This window comes from Arachis hypogaea, chromosome 12 (assembly GCF_003086295.3).
Source record: "Arachis hypogaea cultivar Tifrunner chromosome 12, arahy.Tifrunner.gnm2.J5K5, whole genome shotgun sequence".
Taxonomy (NCBI): domain Eukaryota; kingdom Viridiplantae; phylum Streptophyta; class Magnoliopsida; order Fabales; family Fabaceae; genus Arachis; species Arachis hypogaea.
In genome coordinates, this window is record NC_092047.1 from 64,735,988 (window position 1) to 64,742,645 (window position 6,658).

The window sequence follows — 6,658 nt, forward strand, 5'->3', positions numbered from 1 at the left end:
TCGTTTTGGATTCTCTTCTGTATTGCTTGGGAGAGTACTAGGAGGAGTTTCAGTGACTCTTTTACTCAGCTGGCCCACTTGTGCCTCCAAATTCCTAATGGAGGACCGTGTTTCATTCATGAAACTTACAGTGGCCTTAGATAGATCAGAGACTATATTTGCTAAGCTAGATGGATTCTGCTCAGAACTCTCTGTATGTTGCTGAGTGGATGATGGAAAAGGCTTGCTAGTGCTAAACCTGTTTCTTCCACCATTATTAAAGCCTTGTTGAGGCTTTCGTTGATCCTTTCATGAGAAATTTGGATGATTTCTCCATAAGGGATTATAGGTGTTTCCATAGGGTTCACCCATGTAATTCACCTCTGCTATTGCAGGGTTCTCAGGATCATAAGCTTCTTCTTCAGAAGATGCCTCTTTAGTACTGTTGGATGATTCCTTCAATCCATTCAGACTCTGAGAGATCATATTGACTTGCTAAGTCAGTATTTTATTCTGAGCCAATATGGCATTCAGAGTATCAATTTCAAGAACTCCCTTCCTCATAGGCGTCCCATTATTCACAGGATTCCTTTCAAAAGTGTACATGAACTGGTTATTTGCAACCATGTTAATGAGTTCTTGAGCTTTTGCAGGCGTTTTCTTTAGGTGAATGGATCCACCTGTAGAATGGTCCAGTGACATCTTTGATAGCTCAGACAGACCATCATAGAATATATCCAGGATGGTCCATTCTGAAAGCATGTCAGAAGGACACTTTTTGGTCAGTTCCTTGTATCTCTCCCAAGCTTCATAGAGGGATTCACCTTCTTTCTGTTTGAAGGTTTGAACATCCACTCTAAGCTTACTAAGCTTTTGAGGAGGAAAGAACTTGGCTAAGAAAGTCGTGACCAGCTTATCCCAAGATTTCATGCTATCTTTAGGTTTAGAGTCCAACCATACTCTAGCTCTGTCTCTTACAGCAAACGGGAAAAGCATAAGCCTGTAGACCTCGGGATCAACCCGATTGGTCTTAACAGTATCACAGATCTGCAAGAACTCAGTTAAGAACTAAAAAGGATCTTCAGATGGAAGTCCATAAAACTTGCTGTTCTGTTGCATCAGAGAAACTAATTGAGGTTTAAGCTCAAAGTTGTTTACTCCTATGGCAGGAATTGACCTGCTTCTTCCATGTAAATTGGAATTTGGTGTAGTAAAGTCACCAAGCATCTTCCTTGCATTGTTATTATTTTCGGCCATGTCTCCTTCTTTTTCAAGATTCTCTGTAAGGTTTTCTCTAGATTGTTCTATTTTAGCTTCTCTTAGTTTCTTCTTCAGAGTCCTTTTAGGTTCAGGATCTGCTTCAACAAGAATGTTCTTGTCCTTGCTCCTGCTTATATGAAAAAGAAAGGAACAGAAAATAATAGGGATCCTCTTTGCCACAGTAGAGAGGTTCCTTTATGTGAGTATAAGAGAAGAAAAAGAATTCGAACATAGAAAGAGGGAGAGGGTTCGAATTTTTAAGAAGAAGAGAAGTGTTAGTAGATAAATAAAATAATTAGAAAGAGATGAGGGGGAGAAAATTTCAAAAATTAGAAGAATAAGAAAAAAAAAGAAAAATATTTTTGTTTTTATTTTATTTATTAATTAGTATTCGAAAAAGTTAGAAGAAACAATTAATTAATTAAAAAGTTTTTGAAAAAAAAGAGGGAGGTGATTTTCGAAAATTAGAAGAGAGAAATAGTTAGGTGGTTTTGAAAAAGATAAGAATAAAAAAAAAAGTAAAGTGGTTAATTGAAAAAGATTTGAAAATCAAATTTGAAAAGATAAAAAGTTAGAAAAGATGTTGAAATTAAATTTTGAAAAAGATGTGATTGAAACTTTATTTTGAAAAAGATTTGAAAAAGAAATTTGAAAAGATTTGATTTTGAAAATTAAAGTTGATTACTTGACTAACAAGAAACTAAAAAGATATGATTCTAAAATTTAAAGATTGAACCTTTCTTATTAGGCAAGTAACAAACTTAATATTTTTGAATCAATCACTTTAATTGTTAGCATTGAATTCGAAAATATGGAATAAAAATAAGAAAAAGATTTTGAAAATTAATTTGAAATTTTCGAAAATATGAAAGAAAAATTGAAAAAGATTTGATTTTTGAAAAAGATTTGAAAAAGATAGAATTTTTAAATTGAAAATTTGATTTGACTCATAAGAAACAACTAAATTTTAAAATGTTTTGAAAAAGTCAACTCAAATTTTCGAAAATTTATGAGTGAAAAAGGGAAAGATATTTTTTTGATTTTTTGAATTTTTAATGATGAAAGAGAAAAAACGAAAAGATATCTTTTTGATGTTTTTCTCTCTTTTTTTTTTCATTAAACAGCAAGAATGAAACAAAACATGAAGAATTAAGATCAAAACCAAAAATGCATGCAAAAACACTATGAATGTCAAGATGAACACCAAGAACACTTTGAATGTCAAGATGAACACCAAGAACTTATTTTTGAAAAATTTTCAAGAAAAGAAAACATGCAAGACACCAAACTTAAAAATTTTTATTCTTTAGACATTAATAATTCAAGAATGCATATGAAAAACAAGAAAAGACACAAAACAAGAAAATATGAAGATCAAACAAGAAGACTGGCCAAGAACAACTTGAAGATCTTGAAGAATGCAATGCATGAAATTTTCGAAAATAATTTTTTGAGAAAAAATATTTTTGATTTTATGATTTTATAATTTTTTTTTTTGGATTTTTTCGAAAATTATTGTGGGAAAAATGAAAAAGAAATTATATATTTTTTTATATTATTTTCGAAAATAAGAAATAAAAAAGCTTAAAAATAAAATAAAATTACTTAATCTGAGCAACAATATAAACCGTCAGTTGTCCAAACTCGAACAATCCTCGGCAACGGCGCCAAAAACTTGGTGCATGAAATCGTGATCGTTCATTCCTTGGTAACAGCGCTAAAAACTTAATACGCACGTTCATAATTTTAGTTATTTTTCACAATTTCGATACAACTAACCAGCAAGTGCACTGGGTCGTCCAAGTAATAAACCTTACGTGAGTAAGGGTCGATCCCACGGAGATTGTCGGCTTGAAGCAAGCTATGGTCACCTTGTAAATCTCAGTCAGGCATATTCAAAAGGTTATAGAGTTTTAATAATTAAAAGATAAATAAAACATAAACTAGGATAGAGATACTTATGTAATTCATTGGTGAGAATTTCAGAAAAGCATATAGAGATGCTTTCGTTCCTCTGAACCTCTGCTTTCCTGCTGTCTTCATCCAATCATTTCTACTCCCTTCCATGGCAAGCTTTATGTAGGGCATCATCGTTGTCAATGGCTACATCCCATCCTCTCTGTGAAAATGGTCCAATGCGCTGTCACTGCATGGCTAATCATCTGTCGGTTCTCGATCATACTGGAATAGGATTTACTATCCTTTTGCGTCTGTCACTACGCCCAACACTCGCGAGTTTGAAGCTCGTCACAGCCATCCCTTCCCAGATCCTACTCGGAATACCACAGACAAGGTTTAGACTTTTTGGATCTCAAGAATGGCCATCCATGGGTTCTAACTTATACCACAAAGACTCTAATATCTCGGACTCGGTCCCCTGTATTAGATATCTAAGAGATACTCATTCTAGCTTGTTTGCTTGTAGAACGGAAGTGTTTGTCAGGCACGCGTTCATAAGTGAGAAAGATGATGAGCGTCACATAATCATCACATTCATCATGTTCTTGTGTGCGAATGGATATCTTAGAATAGGAATAAGCTTGAATTGAATAGAGAAACAATAGTACTTTGTATTAATTCATGAGGAACAGCAGAGCTCCACACCTTAATCTATGGAGTGTAGAAACTCTACCGTTGAAAATACATAAGTGATAAGGTCCAGGCATGGCCGAATGGCCAGCCCCCAAACGTGATCAAAGGATCAAAAGATAATCCAAAGATGTAAATACAATAGTAAAAAGTCCTATTTATACTAACTAGTTACTAGGGTTTACAGAAATGAGTAAATGATGCAGAAATCCACTTCTGGGGCCCACTTGGTGTGTGCTTGGACTGAGCTTTGAGCTTTACACGTGTAGAGGCTTCTCTTGGAGTTGAACTCCAGTTTGTAACCCGTTTCTGGCGTTTAACTCCACTTTGCAACCTATTTCTGGCGGTTAACTCCAGAATGCAGCATGGAACTGGTGTTGAACGCCAGTTTGCGTCGTCTAAACTCGTGAAAAGTATGGACTATTATATATTGCTGGAAAGTCATGGATGTCTACTTTCTAACGCAATTAAGAGAGCGCCATTTGGAGTTCTGTAGCTCCAGAAAATCTACTTTGAGTGCAGGGAGGTCAGAATCCAACAGCATCTGCAGTCCTTTTTCAGCCTGAATAAGATTTTTGCTCAGGTCCCTCAATTTCAGCCAGAAATTACCTGAAATCACAGAAAAACACACAAACTCATAGTGAAGTCCAGAAATGTGATTTTTATTTAAAAGCTAATAAAAATATACTAAAAACTAACTAAATCATACTAAAAACTATGTAAAAACAATGCCAAAAAGCGTATAGTCCCTTCTCTGAAACACCTACCCTGGGCGTGCCACGCATGGCCTGGGCGTACCACGCCTGGCCTAGGTGTGCCACGCCTATTATGCTTCATCTCCTTCGCGTGCCACACCTGGCCTTGGCGTGCCACGCCCATTGAAAGCTTCATGGACTCTTCTCTGGACTTGACAACTGGTGTGCCACACCCATTGAAAGCTTCATGGACTCTTCTCTGGACTTGATAACTGGCGTGCCATGCCAATTAGCTGGCGTACCATGCCCATTCAATTTGTTGGTGTTTGCACTAAGTGGCATGCCCAGCACACACGCCCATCTCCTCTTTCTTGCTTCTTTCTTCTTTTGTTGCTCTTTTCACCTGAAATTCAAACAAAACTCATTTTAAAGCAATGTACCATAAAATTTATTATTTAGTTCATGAAATTGCATTAATTGAATGAGACTGCCCTATTTCTATGGTCCTTTTAGATAAGAGAAAGAGGTAGATAATGCAAGTCTTCACTTCTTTTCCAGATCAATGCCCAAAACTGGCGTTAAACGTCCACATCTAGAGTTCAACGCCCAAAAAGAAGCAAGCCCACCGTTGAATGCCCCAAGCTGGCGTTCAACGCCACCAAGGGAGCAAGGAAGTAGCGCATTCATCCTCTAATGGACGTTCAACACCCATTCTCCAAGTTGAACACCAGGCTTGGACGAAGCACTCAACCAAAGTGGGCCCAAAGTGGATTTTAGCACTCCTTAGCTTGTTTTAGTTTATCATTGTATTTTTAATTTAAATTTAACATTTCTTAGGGTTAGTATTTACTATTTAAAGGAGAGATCACTTAGGATTAATCATCAATTCATAATTAGATAGATCTTCTATGTTTTCTCTATAAATTATGAGCAACTAAACCTCCTAGGTTAAGGTTAGGAGCTCTGTTTGTCCTATGGGTTAGTATGATTACTTCTATATTTTAATATATGTTTGATTCCATTCTATGATGTATTTTTGTTCTTCATCTAATAAATCTATGGTGGAACAAGAGTATGACCCCTTATTCTACCTGAGTTCTTGCGAGTCCTGACTCGGATAGTATTGAGCTATAGCTTGAGAATACATCACCTAGACCAACAGTTTATCTGGGCTAATTAGGATATGTGACATATAATCTTGTTAGTTATGGGTAATGAGGTTTCTGCTCTAAGGCTAGAATATTGAGCTTCATTCTCCAATTTGAAAGATCTAACCTTGTCTGTGGTGTTTTAAGTAGGATCAAGGGAGCGTAAATTGCGTGAGCTTCATCCTCGTTCATATTAAATGACCATTAACAATGGCGTTTGATATGGATTAGAGGCGATTAATTGACCCTGACCAATGGCGTTAATCACTTACAGCTTTGTCATAGAATGAATCATTCATTGTTAATGTAGTCAGTAAGCAGTATTAATCCGGAAGGATAAAGCATCTCCAAAGCCTTAACTTTTTTCTTATTACTTTTTCTACGTCAATTCTTTATTGCTTTCTTTACTATTTTATTTTATGCGCCTACAACAACAACCACTATCTTTCTATTCGCTTAACTAAAATCTGCAGGATAACCATTACTTGCTCAATCTAACAATCCTCGTGGGATCGACGCTCACTCACCTAAGGTATTACTTGGAGGACCCGGTGCACTTATCGGTGAAGTTATGAGAGTTTGAATTTCACGGACCAGAGATGCGGAGGGAGGAGCCGTTATGCCGTGCCACCGTACTCCACGTTGTTGCTGTCACTATTCGCGGAGAGAGAGAGAGAGAGAGAGAGAGAGAGAGAGAGAGAGAGAGAGAGAGCAAGCACATTAGAGTAGAGCAAAAGAGAGAAGCAGGGAACGATAGAGAGAAGGGGTGGTTTCTATCATCACCGCTGGTACCAGTTAGGACTGTCGCCATCGTTGGAGTCTGCCACCGTCGTCGCAGTTGTTAAAACCACCAACGTCACCGCTGTTGTTGTCTAAGAACCACTGTTGGAGCCGTCGTGCCATTGTCATTACTGTGGATTTGCTTTCTCACCGAACTGAGTTAAGGAAGAAGGGACAGAATGCGACTGGAGAGAGAGGGGGACCGCT

At 37.0% G+C, this 6,658-nt stretch overlaps 1 non-coding gene across 1 annotated transcript; it reads left to right on the forward strand.

Moving 5' to 3' along the window:
* The first annotated feature begins 735 nt into the window (after positions 1-735).
* Positions 736-843, forward strand: LOC112731628 (small nucleolar RNA R71). Its single transcript, XR_003167399.1, has one exon. It is a non-coding gene; the product is annotated as a small nucleolar RNA R71 (small nucleolar RNA).
* The last annotated feature ends 5,815 nt before the right edge of the window (positions 844-6,658 follow it).